The sequence below is a fragment of the Ylistrum balloti genome, unplaced genomic scaffold (assembly GCF_031769215.1).
Source record: "Ylistrum balloti isolate Yb309-2 unplaced genomic scaffold, AGI_CSIRO_Ybal_v1 Utg369894, whole genome shotgun sequence".
In the NCBI taxonomy this organism is placed as follows: Eukaryota; Metazoa; Mollusca; class Bivalvia; order Pectinida; family Pectinidae; genus Ylistrum; species Ylistrum balloti.
The window spans coordinates 941136-956862 of NW_026782025.1; the positions used below are offsets into that span (position 1 = coordinate 941136).

Consider the following 15727-nt stretch of genomic DNA (forward strand, 5'->3'; position numbering starts at 1 on the left):
TTACAAAGGACGTGCATCTTCTTGGCCTGCTGTTTATTGACATTGTAAATCCATTGACAAAATATGAGGTGATTATTACTTTCTTCAAAGATTTGTCACAGTCCTACCATAAAAATATTAAGCAATATAAGTGTATTTTTAATGCCTTTAAACTTAGGTCTGTGATGATTTATAATAGGTTAAGCATAGTGGCATTATTAACTTTGCTGAAAGAAATTCCCTTTACCTAAATTTGAGATGACAGGGACCGAGATGTGATCAAAACATGAAGGCAACTGCTTCCAGATAAAAACATGTGATATAGGGCCATGGCTAAATTCTTTAAATGACTTTCAGCTGCAGAATGCTAAGTTGAAGGGTAATACTGAAGGTGATGGAGTTTCATCAGATTAGCAGAACAAGACCAGAATCAATATGAATGGTCATAAATGATTATTTGGTTTTTGTGAAAATACAAATTTGAGACGATGCCTTTTGCATTGTTTTGAATCTGAGATGCAAGAGCTGGTTAAATGAGACCATAAATTGGTAGCATTGCCATGGTTTCATTTATATTAGCATATGTGAAAATCATTGAATAATGATTAGGATGTTTAACATTAGCAATAACAGGCCAGTGAAGCTCTTTGAATGAATTTGTATAACATATGTGTTCTTTTATCCAATAAATTTGATGTTATGCATGAATGACTGAACAATATATATATGATGACAGGTAACCTAAATCTGAAGGTTGAAACATATAGCTTTGATTCATTAGGTATTAAAACTGCCTATGATTTAGGCCAACAAAGTTCAATAAGATCAGTTAGTTATAGATCATGTGATACAGTATGAATCATCCTCTATACTTAAAAGGGTTATTCTCACTATCACTCTCTGCACCCTTAGAACATTGCAAAATTGAAGGTTCCATGTGGGATACCATGTGGATAAGACGAGGAGACTAGTTTGATCTTTTGATGCACAACAAATGGATCTTGAGGATGTCACTTCTTGGTAATCGTCAAAGGAATGCCTCGTTGTCAGTTTTTAGACGAAATGTAACATAGTTATATCTTCAGCCTGTTGTCACAGCCTTTGAAACTAGCTGCGGCTACCAATCCCAGCTTTCTGATTGGTAGAAATTTTCCAGTGATATATTAGTGACCCTTGGCGGCAGTCATATGCTATTTTTCAAAATGTGTCATGCATGTATACTGTTGCTATGAGACAATGTAGTATTATACTAGAACCTTACAAAATTGACAGACTAGGTATTCATGAAATTATTCAGATTGAAAATGGTGTCAACCATAAACTAGCATTGCCCTTGTTTGCAGAAGATTCTCTGAGGTTGGTCAATATGGGGGGAATGCACAGAATTATGGGATCATAGACATCTATTTTTGGCGTTTAATTTAAAGTCGGCAATAAGTAATAATCGTTGACCGTGAGAGTTGTAAAGATACTTTGAGATAATCATTATAGTTAGTGACATCATAAATATGATCACAATACACAAATTTTACCAAGTTTCTTGTTGATATTAATTTGTGAAATTGATTGAGTAGTGGAGAGTTAAATTTTCCTTGATTGCCGCTGGCACTCATTTATTGTGTATCACACTCGAGGGCAGCACCTATTATGTACCTTAAAAATTATAACTAAAGTAAGGGAAGTCAAAAGATTTGTACTTGATATGATTACAATACATTGATATGCAAAGTTTCAGTTTCATATATGAAAGATGACAGTTATGACAATTTTACTCTAGCGAGACCGACAGCTTGGCACACATGTACATTTTATACAAATACCATGGTAATTGTAATGCATCTTCAGACATTTTTGCCCAAGACACTCAAAGAAGTTAGTGACATCAAAAGATGAAGTCCTATAGTCACATTATGTGCATTCTCCCTACTTTGTACCTTTAATTTTTAGTGACTTTTTGTGTGTTGGTTTTTATTGTAGCAAAATAAATCATTTATAACCTGTTGCAAAGTTTTGTCCTGGTTTCAGTATCCAATACCAATGCCAGTAGCAATCTTTTGATTTGGAATTTTAATTTTTGTTCCATGAATTGCACATTTTGCACAAATTTCACTGATTTGATGGAAAATGTATTCAAAATTTCAAATTTTGCCATTGATAGTCATCTTCAATAAAAATGTTTGATTGTTTGGCATGTAATTGATTATGTCCCACATTTAAAGTTTCAAATTTATCAATCATCAACATGTTTAGAGTTTCAGTAATTTCAGCAGCATATTTTCCTGGTTATAAGCATCCCTGGTATATAAGGCATTGGGCCAGTTTTTTAGCAATTTTTTTCCATCTGATCCACATATAAGCAGCATTGGAATATAAGCCACACCCTTTCTTGCGATATGGTGACCATATTGTTGACGTTTGATAAACTGGTAACAAATAACGGAAGGACGTTCTGACAAAGTGATAACTGTTATGTTGACCAAAGTTTGTTGATATCAGATACAATGGAGAACAGTTTATTAAGATCATCAATGAAACATTTTTAAAAGTTTGCACTATACACAGATAATCCGTTATTTGATTGATGTGTTTCAAAACCATAAAAAAGTAATTATCTTACTCATTTTGCTTGGGAAAGATTGCCTACGCACAGATATAGGGCCTGATGTTACCTGCAGTTTATGTAACAATATCTCCATCGGTGTCTGTATTGTTTAATATTAGTGAAGGCCCATGCCAAATTTTTATTGTCCCGTATTATTTCCTCTTGTAAATTACACGAAGCCATTCATATCATAAACAATGGCTGTCGTTTTAGAATTTGACCCGATGGCCTATCTATCACATGATGAACAGGTACTCGTACTCGTAAAAAAATTGGTACCAACATCTCATACTGGTATCCTTGGTTTAAATCACTATTTTTTATTCTCCCTGGAAGCAAGACTTGTCACAGCAACCAAAATTATCAGGGTTTAAGGTCATGCAGGTCAATAGTGAATGTGATATGCCTCGACAGAATGGCCATTCCGAAATATGGTCCAGAACTTATATCCAGCTTATTATATGCTTCTTTTTTTTTTTCATTCTGCCTATTTTTAGTTTTTTGTCCACATATAAGCTGCACTGGTATATAAGCCACACACCTGACCGCAGAGGAAAAGGCTGTGGCTTATAACCCAGAACATACGGTACATATTATTAAAGTTGAAACAAATAAAACATATATGGTTCACACATAAAGGGTTACATTTCTATGTAACATTGGTGGGATGCATTTTTTGAAAACCCAGTTGTGGAATAGAATATACCAGTTCTTAAAGACACCGATATGTATGAAGAGTTCTTCATAACACAGGATGGGGTACAGTTTTTTCAATTTCTGCATAGTTCATCATGAAATCATGCAGGGTATAATCTTTTATCATATTGCAGAACATACAAGTATCGTTCTTCAAAATCCAGAGTTGTAATATAGTTCATCATAGAAAGGAGAGTGTGTGGTGCATTGACATAACATCATATTTTTCTTTGGCAAGGGAATGAAAATGTATTGTTTGTAGGACTGAATGCAACACTAAACAAAACCCTTGGCCTAAACAAACATTCAAACACTGGTGAAAGGGGGCACTGGTTCCTACTGTGTCAGTTTAACAGCAAGATCGGGTCCTTTCTGATTTATTGAACAATGGGCTGATGGGGGTACACCTTGTAAGCCAGTTTGGGTTTCCTCTTTAAATGCCATTTCTATACTGTATTGTATATACAAATAGTATACTGCACTGATTGGATGTGCACCTCATTACCTTTATTAAATGGTTTCTTCAGTAGGATTGATCATGAACACTGCTTTCAGTTGACTGTCAAATTTTCCAGTAATTGTAAATGTTTGTAATTAAAATATCATTTTTCTGAATAGAGCCAAATCGCACTTTTGAAAGAAATAATATAACATGTTAATAATGCCTTTCCAAACCTAGGAGTCAAGTATGATTTAATAACATACACTGTCATTAATGAAGAATCTGTAGAATATCTTTGGTGGATATGTGCCAATATTTCTTGTTATCAACTAATCATGACCATCATACACTACAGTCGAGTGAAGACTTGTAGAGAAAGTTCAACAAACATGTAACATACATATCATGTAAAGTCATTCAATGAGGTGTAAATGTTATTTTCTGCTTGATGTTTCAAAGTTGTATAAAAAAATGTATACACCCAATCTCATAGGCATATTTAATATACATCTGTCTACTATATATAGATTTGTAAAATGTATGCTATAGGTCAGACATCTGCTGAAGTTTTGAGATCAAAAAGCTTGATAAAGATGAAGATATTTCAATAGAATATAGCTTGCAGCAACTTAAATATGGATGCATAATTTATGCGTATTTTGATATATTACAAGTAAATATAAATACATATAATAAGAAACATATGATAAATGCATGGTACTTTTCAATTTCAAGAGCTTCTGAAGTCAAATGCAGGAAGAAGGCCTATATAGGTCATAGTTGAAGCTAATGACTCACAGGACAGGTTCTAAATTGTATTGACTGATCGTGAAGTGCTATTAAATGTTTTGAAGTGATGATCAATATTTTGGTTTGAAATATCTTATTCTGAAAATTATCATGTTTGTTATATGACCGAAAATTTTAGTGAATATACAAGATGCTAATATTGACACGTTTTGAAGGTATAAAAAAAAAGAAACATCCTGTCTAGAAATAAGCTCACTAATTCATAATGTGAAATTAAGTAAAAATGCAAGCTTAATACAATTGTTTTACTGTACAACACATCTCCCAATTAGTCAATGAACCTTTTTTCATTCTAAGGTGAATTAAAAAGTCTCTGATCAAGACCAAGCAGTTATTTTTGAGACTTTGATATTCGAGTCCTTGATGTTACTACTTTTACTGTGGGAAAACCACCTCGTGGCTATGGTACTTGTCAAAATTTAAAAAAATTGTTATGGACACCTGCAAAAATACTGACTTACTGTTTGTATTAGGCTAATCTTAAGCTATGCAGATCTGTAGAGTATGTGTTTGATGTACAAAAAATCCCCGACAATTCTATCTATTAGGTACAACAATTGGATGCCATTTCTTGTCTATGTTATGTATGCAGACTATGGTAGGTCTGTCAGAATGAGTTACATTACTGGTGAAAGTGATAAAGTCATCAGCTGGTTATAAGATGTAGTATGGAAGATTTATTGGATAAGCTATGTACTGTTTGGATACCTGTAGGTATGAAACATGTGCATTTTCACCTCTGAGTTGATCCTGAGGTCAGGATGAAGGATTTTATACAGTCTGTCAGAAATATGTATATAAACATATCGGATCATTTTCCTTTCTCAGAGAGCTCAGAAATCGAACACTATTGTTTACTCATATATGTACTGTACACATGTGATATAGAACTCCAATCTAGTAACTTAGTCTCTTCAGATATCCCAACTAACATAATACAGAAGCTTAGATAGGAACCCATTTCAATCTGAAACCAACTCTATTAGAAAACTTCAGTGTTTATTCCATGGTATCATTGAAATGGACAGATGAGAATGTGTTACACTGTGTAACCTAACGTAAACCTCCATGATGATGATCAGGTGTTGATCAGTGACACTAAGAGATTCATTCATTCTGATCCGATCATACTACCAATATATACTGCTCCTGATTCTAACATCTTTGCTGTAATTTGGTTTTAGCTGTGTGAAAACCCTCTACAGCATGGCCTATTGATTCGTGAGCCTAGATAGATGAGACATGGTAGCTCAATCTACAGCATGCAACAATCCTTTCTGATATAAGATTTTTTCACTGGTTTCTTTCTATAGACTAATTAAATTAGGGTGTACGTAGCAGTTGCTGTAAATTATTTAGACTGTCTTACATTTCACAGTATGTCTCTCGCACATGTATGCATGTGCACACAGTTGTTAAAAGCTCCCCTATCTGCATCTTGTCCTCTGTAACATTCTCCTGAGATTTGATCCTTAACCTTTACTTTACTATAATGTATTTTCTAATAGTTGCTGTTGTATCAATTAAAAATAGTGTATCAGTAGTTCATTCTGGAAAACATTTTTCGTCTACCCAACATGTTCATCGAAGTTGTTGATCTAACAGTTACATTATCATTAATATATGATATATACAAGACAATATTTTTTGGCAGACAAGGAATAACTTCTAAGATATATCATAGGGATGATTACAATACATTTTTGTTAACTATGCATGGTTGTAAAAATAGAAGCATCATCGAAATTGCCTTGTTTGATGTACTTTATGCAAACAAATTCCTTAGCTGCTTTATAGTGTGCTTTAATGATGATGATGATGATGATGATGATGTCTTCTTGGTTGGGAATATGTTATGGGGATGAGATGGTGATGAAAAAAGATATGAAGATGATATTATGATGAGGGTGTGGGTGAGTCTAAACAAAAGTGTGATACTGTATGTGTGTTTGTTCATGTAAAGTCTTTAAAAACCGATTAGAAGAAACAAAAAGAAAGATAACAGTACCTTTCCTCACTTTTAATTTCATGGAGAGTCATGTGCACTTTTTGGTGTTGCTCAGTGCACTATATGTGACAATTTTGCCAATCTTCCTCATTGAGGAGAGACTTCCAATTTCGGTGTCAGTTGAGTTGTAAACTACATGTATTAATCTTCCAAGTTATTCATTATTCAGAATTCCAATTTGCTTACAAGGAAGAGCAAATTGAACTATGTTGTTTTTTGATATCAATAAAATTTTATGAAAAGGAGTTTAAATGCATTTTTAGGTCATCTGAGATAAAGTATCATGGTGACCTATTGTGATCACCTTTGTCCAGCATCGTGCGCCATGCATCTGTAAATTTTTAACATTTTTGACTTCTGCTTAAGAATAGGTGTCACAATGACTCAGATGCCAAAAATCTTCTTAACGTCCAGATAATTGTGATAGTATCAAATGTTGTTCATTGATAAAAGGGTCTAAAAGTGCTTTACCAAAAATGTTTATTTCGTGGCCGCAGGGTTTCTCATTTCCCTGTGGGAATGGGGTAACATTTTCTATAGTTTACTGGAAAAATAGACTTTGGAACATAATTTTTAATTTCCTTTGGAAATATTTCAGGCTTGATTAGAATTATAAGTGAAGGATGATGGCTTGATGGTATGCCCATATAGATCCTAGCTGAGTGGGGCCAAAAGAGGTCAAATTGTCTCAGATTTCAGAAATCTTCTTCTCAACACCCAGATATGTTAGAATCAAATGCACTTCATGGATGTAATTGTCTTAAGGTACTTTACCATAATTGGTCTCACATTTCCCGATGGGGAGAAGGTTAGTTTTATAATGATTTTTATGAAACATAAAAATGTTTTTTAGCATAATGTTGTTTATTTCCCACTGGAAATAACTTTGTAAGAATTATTGGTATAGGACGACAGTTTTTATGTTGTGCATGTATTGAAACTGGCTTACCTGGTACTATCATGAATGTTACAATTTCTTTTTCATGACACTTGAAAGCTACTTAACCTTTAACCTTTATATTCAATATTGCTTATCTCAGGTGACTGTCAAGGCTGCTAGGCCTCTTTTTATGCTTGAAAGCTTTGAAAGTATGCTTTTTTCTGTATGGAATTAAATTCCAGAAAGTTGGCAGTTACAAAGCAATTGCAGCATTGTGGTTTAGACTTTTACAACACAAGGATATGTATATATTTGGCGCTAGGTAATTCCTTTGAGAATCTGGTATATTGTTTGGAGTAAATGAATGCAGATCACTGTAGGCAGTTGAACTAACATGCATTTTGCATAATATCCGCAATAGACATAAATAGATATCGGGAATACATGCCATTTTTCAGGTGATGGGAAACCTGATCATGAATACCAGAAGTCTTGGATATGTCCCAATGCTTGTCTTTGTTCTGCTAGACAAAACAAAAGAGAATACAGCAGACATTTTTGTAGTGATAGTTTGACAATATTACAGATGTGCAATAATTGGTTACTTTCAGTTGTGATGATTGTTGAGAATCCAACATCTTGTGTTTAAACCATGCACATTGTTGGTTCCTATAAATTGACACACAGTTACTGTAAAGTGCACAATCATTATAGGTTTGCTTCTTGGAACAAAATTGATCTAACAAAAATTTAATCTTGTACTGTTGAATTTTTTTTATGTTTTTGTCTTGTTCAGCTTTGTACCAAATTAGCATGTGGTGTGTGTTTTAAGTGAGTTGGAATTAAATGTTAATTAAGTGATGTGATCACTATTCTCTGCTTTAGGATTCACACTGTTTTGGTTCTGTTTGTTGTCATTGTGTGTTAACTGTAAAATGCCACAGTTTTGTTGTCGTTCCAAATGTGTAACATCTGATTTAGTTTTAAAAAAGAGCCCTGTTGTTTGAAAATAATAAGATTAAGTTTTGGTTGTTGGCATTAGTCTTGGAGTAAATATAGTTATCATCAACTGGATACTTTTGTATAGGAATTGAAAGTCAATATCATAAAATTTCATGGCACTATGAAGGTTCATCAGTTACATCCATGTTTCATGAAGCCTGTAAATATTGTATGGTATACTTCCATAAGCAAGATATTCTGATGTTCATATGTACATATAACCATCTGTTCTGTTTCATGGTACATGCTTGGTTGTTATATACCTTCAGCAGTCAGACCTACTACCGGTAGTAACATGTATATTGTGGGTAGGACAAATAAATATTCTTCTATTCCATAGAAACCTTGATGTACCTCATATAATGGACACATTGGTGTACACACTACAGTGATGGAGCTGTAATGGTATATACAAAGTCTAAGGTTAGAAAGCTGATTGCTTATTGTGAAATGCAGAAATATCACTGTGTGTAGATACACTAATGTTTATAACAATTACAGAGGTGTAATATAACCAGAAAGGTTTGTCAGAGGTTTAGAGAGAGAATTACTATTTACCAATATATAATTCAGAAATATCTCTTGATATATTGATATAGATACACTATTGTTTATAACAATTACAGAGGTGTAATATAACCAGAAAGGTTTGTCAGAGGTTTAGAGAGAGAATTACTATTTACCAATATATAATACAGAAATATCTCTTGATATAGATACACTATCGTTTATAACAATTACAGAGGTGTAATATAATCAGAAAGGTTTGTCAGAGGTTTAGAGCGAGAATTACTATTTACCAATATATAATACAGAACTATCTCTGTAGATATATGTCTAGGAGGTTTAAATCTGGATCCTCTCACTCTGACACTCTTGAAATAGATCAACAAGCTTAAATGTGGTAAAGTAGAGTATCTTGCATAATTAACCTATAACTCCCAAGGACAAGACAGCAGGATGCAGATTAAATCAGGTTGATGAAGCTGATATAAGCTTTTATTTAGAGATGCTACAATGTGTTGTATGGCTCTAGTCAAACAAGCCACTGCAAATTGAAAGCTTCTTTAAATGGCAGGTCTTCAAAATTCAGATAATAGAATCCCTTGAATCTCAAAAGTGTAAGATATAGTAACCCTGACTTTGTTGAGTATCTGGAAGCAGATAATACTGACATACCCTCCAAGATAAACAATTAGCCTTGCCAAATCCTTGAATTTATAGTGATAATAGAACAGTAATGTCAGGATGAAGTTTTTAAGGTGTAGATTTAAGCTGCAATGGTTATACACTGGTAATAGGGACATTGTATAGCTGCAGTAGTCATGGATATTTAGTGATAAATACAATAATTATGTAATGGCTGCTGTAGGTTTAGGTTTACAATAGCTATACTTGTTATGCAATAAATTACAATGGGTGTACAAAATAGCTGCAATTGCTATGCAATAACAAGATTAATTTTAATATATTCATGATCTATAGGTACAGTAAATTACCTGTATACGGTAGCCATAGAAAAGGATATGACAATAGTAATGATATTACAAATTATGATTAAGTATGAAATAAGTAACTAATGTTGGTGGTATAGCAGCTATAGGCTGAATTGAGGTACTCTCATTAACTACAACAGATATTCGACATCAGCGACAAAAAACTTCAGGATGGTAAACAGGAAAATATTTTCAGTATATATGTATGGTAACTTAAAAGAGCACCCAGCAATATGACTGTTTTATGATAAATATCAATGTTTTAAAAAATTCTTGAGTTTGTGATCTGGTTCAAATTGGAAATATATAGATTAATGTAAATTAATAACAACAGTTGAATATTTATTGTAAAAGATGTAGCATTATTACTGAAATTTGTGCAAGAAAATATTCTGCTGATTCTGGTGTCAAGATCCTGTGAGCAGCTGTCAGTTCTTGTGTTATAGCTATTATTCAGAATGAGTCCAAGTGTTATTGTCAATCAATCATATTCAGTTATTTACTAAAACTTCCCTTTTGTTAATTGGTATTTAAGCTGTTGGCTGCACCTTCCAATATTTGTTTACCAGCAGCAGTTGCCGTTGGTACAAGTTCTGTTGTGTACCCTGTGTTGATGATAATTTAGTAGTGTTCCATTTGTATGTAAAACCTAGAAACCTGTCTGCGGAATGATTTGGTATATAATAAACAATCTCTACCTTTGGAATTCCAACCTTTTTCACAGCTGTCTGTATTTCTTAGCAACAACTTAGAGAGTCATTCTGTGCCTCTCTCACTTGTGTTAGAGCTATTAGCAGATGTATTTGGTTAAAGAACTCTGGAATCTGTGCCAGATATGTAATTATAGGGCATCAGGCTATTTATCTGCTGATATTTATTGCATATAACTAGGGATACTTGAAATAGAATAGCTAAAAAAATAGTTCCCAAACAAATATTACTGTCCAATTCTCATATCTACCAAATGTTTGTACTTTAAATATTTGATATCTTGGTATATTACCAGCATCGTATAGTTTCTATGATGTGTTTTGATTGTAATCTGAGGATTTTTTAATGATAATTATCATCATACATTTAACACCCACAATATAGAGTACTTTTTGTTTCAGAAATGTGTTGTATTAGTATATTTGTACCAGCATGGTTATAAATAAAGATTTCTAGGTTACTAATGTCATTTTAAGTGCCTCTGCTGTATACAGAACTTGTGGCATCACATGGAGAGAGGTATCCAAGCTGAAGATGAACTGTTAGGTATATCTACTCAGCTAAAGATAAATATGTGTAGATCTATAATCATACATTGAAAAAAATTCTACTGACCCACAAGAATTTATACAACTTTTATAAGATGATGTGAACCAGATAAGATAAAAGGTGTACCTTAGTGTTAAACTTTATACTTTACAACAATTGTGTAACCAGTTACATTTGTATCTGTTCTCTTATAAGAATGATATTAGTAAATTTCTTGACCTGAATGATGAATGAGTACGTATACAAGTGTTTCAAGTGTTACTGTAGGATCAAGGAAAAATCAGTTATCTAGATGAACCTTTGTTATTGAGGCTGGTGACCTCAGTATTTTTCATGTCCCAATACAGGGAAATTGAGGGACAGTCATCTGGGTAACCATACTGCATCACCCGATTCAAGGACAGACACATGTTGCTTGACTTGTAATTCACATTTCAATTAGGAATTGTAATTTAAGGAATGACTACACAGTAATAAATGCCACCTTCAAATACTTTATATTGATTTCCTGTGCAAAATCTGAGCACAGTCTCTTAATATTTTTACAGATTTCTTGAGCAGATAATGTGACAAATTAGTCTCTCAACAGGATATTCTCATACATTTTCAACAAAAAAGGTGTTGCCCTCTTTCTTGCAAGCAGATTCAGAATTGATATTTCTCTTTCTTTATGAAATTTAACCATGTAGAAAGTTATTTTACTGCAGTCAGGTGGGTGTTTTTTGGAGTGTGCAGATGGGAGATCTGATGTGATGATATAGCGAGACCACAGGTATGATGGCACTTTTCGGCCCTTAGAGAGACTCCACACAATATAAATGACATTTCGAGAAATCACTAAAATGTCCAATCGAAAGCAGAGATGTTGAATGAGTAAAACCATCCAGATTCATGTTACACATGTGACATTTTAGTCTGAACAACATCTGGCACTGAAAAGGGACAATACAAATGTGACATTTTTAGTCTGACCGACATCTGGCACTGAAAAGGGACAATACAAATGTGACATTTTAGTCTAACATCTGGCACTGGAAAGGGACAATACAAAATCATGTAAAGGAATATTCTTGTGTAAATAGTCACTACGGCCAAAATATATTTCATTTGAAAGTTATTTTTGGTGACACCACCATCCCCTCCCACCCAATCCCCAATGGATTCAAAATTAGCAGATATCTGCATGATTGCTTATCAGTTATAGCATTCCTGACTCTACTCATCATTATCAAATGTAAGAGTTACGAAGTGATAGAGAGAGAAACATTGAGTCTTAAATGTCTTGATTGTGATCATGAAACAAGAAAAGAGACACAGTTTTGGTGTAGTAGATCTGTAAAAACTTGAACCTAAATGACCATCAAAAATTGAGTATCTTTCACAGTAGTTGGTCTGTAGACCTATACAGTCAAACAGTTAGGAAGTGCAGAGTTTTGGGCCATCATAGTTTTTTAGACCTTGAAGCAGGTACATACAAATTTACACAGTCAAACCAACTGGAGAGGGTTATAACCTATGATGTGATCAGTTGCCACGACGATATTTTATAGCTCCTATATTAGATGATAGGGGCTCCTTTGATTAGCTTTTGTGAGTTAAGAGTTAAAGTGAAGCCTTTATTACAAGCAGATAATGACAGTTTTATATGTTTGATTAGGTTTTGGTTGTGGAGGAGAAAATGAATGTGATTCAGAGTTAGGAGCTTGTACTAGTGTTTCAGAGGATGGACGCTTCATTAGTTTCAGCAGCATTCATGATGAGAATGGATCTAAAATTTTAGAAAAGGAAATTTGATAGTACATGGTATTAATCTAAGGCCATTATAGAGACATAAGTCTTTGGACTAAAGATTGATTTATTGAAATTTTAATTTGGAATTATATTTGGACATATTTTGTTCCTGTACCTTAAATGCTTCATGTCAGTATACCTTTGAAAAGGAATAGTCCATCTGTTCATGATGTTCTACAAATATTTATGTAACCGGAACACTTGATAATGGTTACTGTTTGTTTATAGGAACTTTTAGAACTTGATGGTATCATAAATACAAACATGATTGATTTTAAGCTCTCATCTTTCTTACAAATTGTTGATACCGAAAACTGCATTTTGTAAAAAATTTTGAAAGATGAATGGCATACCTTAAATGAACTGATGAATCTGTCATGTTGAATTGTTCTGTGGAAACATAAGTCTATTTTCCATATTTCTGCAAGTCCATTATAAGTTTGGATATCCATTCAAGTTTGAAATGTAAATTTATTTAAAAAAAAAAAAATCATCTTGAAAATTTGAAACACAATTTAACACAGATATGATTATAAACATACAGATCATGTGGTGACATGATCATCTCCATAATTTGACATAAATATTGTGCCCCGTAGGGCTGCCATATAAAGTTGTTTTCAACCTTTGCTATTTGCTAGTGGTATTCATATTAGCTATGGATATTTACTAATATGATGGGGGAAAAACAAAACAAAAAAATTGTAATGTTAGTATCATTATCATCTTTAAATATCACCAATTTACTAATTGGTTTGTACTGATCACATTCTGTGATATTTTGCCATGTGTTGTATGGAATGTAGGTATAAATAAAGAAAAATGTGTTGTTGTGATTTTCTATATTTTGAGAGTTTTTAATGTTAGACATCCTAACACTAATGGTTTCCATGATCCAAATGGAAGTATCCAAACTGTTGTTTAATTTGTTTATCGTTCAATGTGGATATTTGGAATTTTCAACAAACTTCATGAAATGCCTGTATTAAAATTTGAACTAGGGTAGTATAAATATGATCTAGAGTTTGATGGCTTTCCTTGTCCTGATATCTATACTACAATAAATTATAGACTGATAAATTACACTGCCACATAACAATAACTCGCCAGCAGAGGCAGACAACTACTTACAGAGTTATGACAGGCCAATATGTTCTTAGATTAAAACTTGAGTGCTACCTGATCATCAGTGTAGGTCAATTATAGGTCAGTCTGTTTACATGTCTGGAGTGGATTTTACATTAACTCATAACTCATTGAAATTTAATTTCTTAAAATGTAATCATGTAGAGAATCTTTATTCAGGGAAAGAGCAAGTCAGTTTTTGGTAATGCGGAGTCATTACAATACCTTGAATTGTAAAACTGTCTTATTTTAATGATGTAGTGTAAGGCATGTTGAAGAGTGTCTTGTAATATTAGGTAAGAGTAATCTTCTTTTATGGGTTCTCCACCTACACGTCTATTGCCTTAGTTTTTTGTCTCACTAACAATAGCTGCTGATGTTCTGATCGTGACTGAAGACTTGGAGGGGAACATCTGAGCTTATCAGGGGTGCATTGTGTGATGTACACAGACAGATCCTGCTCATGTTGTTGGCTCATCACATCCTGTTAATACTGGGGATCTAACTCCCAGAATCAATAAAGGCTTCTCCATTAGCAAGTTATATAGTGTTCACAGAGAAATCTCTTGGAACATTAAGCACTTGAAATTTGTTTCTGTTATATTGATGAGATGTTTAAAAGCGGTTGTGGGTTGATCACGTAATGTCAATTTTTTATTCTTATTTTTGAGCTGTTATCTAAGATCATCTGTTAACCTGCCATAGTTTTATTGTGATGATCATTCTATAATACAATGTCGAAATCATGTAATGTGTAGTATGTTAAAACAATAACGGAGAAATATTTTGTAGCTTAAAATTATATGATCAATACAAGTACTAACATTTGTGATTGTTGTTTGATTTGAAATATATTCACAGGGGAATTTTTGGCATTCTTCCATCTTCCAACAGTGAATTTAAGAAGTTTTGTGCATAGCAATGTCACAAAAACATGAATTATGTTTTACATATTTTTAATATGTAGAAAAAAACCTAAACATAACACAGAAAGCATATCTGTGTGTGGTTACCTGTTACCTGTTACCAATCCACTTTGTGCATTGTGGCAAATAAAGCTTTCACAGAGCTTTTCCATCTCTCCCAATCTGTTGCCACTGTTCGTATTTCGTACCAGGATCTCCAGTCTGCTTCATCTCCTTTCTTCTTTACCGTTCTCTTCCTTCTCTTCCATGTCGTCTTTGGATGTTCTCATTTCTGATTCCTTCTGGGATCCATGTTAATGCACCATTGTAGTCGTTCTTGTCCTGCCAGATAACACACCCAATCACTTCCAGTCTGACTTTTTATCGCCTCGCTTACTGATGCCCTGTTTTTGTTCTTTCCAATATGTCTTCTGTCCTTAGTGGTCTTGCCACTGTACTGCACTGAATCTTTCTGAGGCATTTGTTGTGGAAAACATCAACCAACTTGTCATCCCCTTTATTCATTTTCCATATTTCACATCCCTATTATAAAACTGGTATTGCTAATGCTTTGTATAGCCTCAGCTTTGTTCCCCTCGAGACGTTATTTGAGTTTCAAACATGTTTCAGTTGTATAAAAGCACATCTAGCTTTTCATAGTCTTATCTACCATTGCAACAGTGTTGTACATGTAAATTGTTCTACATCCTCTAAATCTTGTTCTCTTAACT

The 15727-nt window shown here is 33.5% G+C and overlaps 1 protein-coding gene across 1 annotated transcript in view; it reads left to right on the top strand.

Moving 5' to 3' along the window:
* The window catches only part of LOC132546531 (inositol 1,4,5-trisphosphate receptor-like), a 111149-nt gene that overhangs the window by 532 nt on the left and 94890 nt on the right, over positions 1–15727 (top strand). The gene's annotated exons all lie outside the window — the stretch shown is intronic.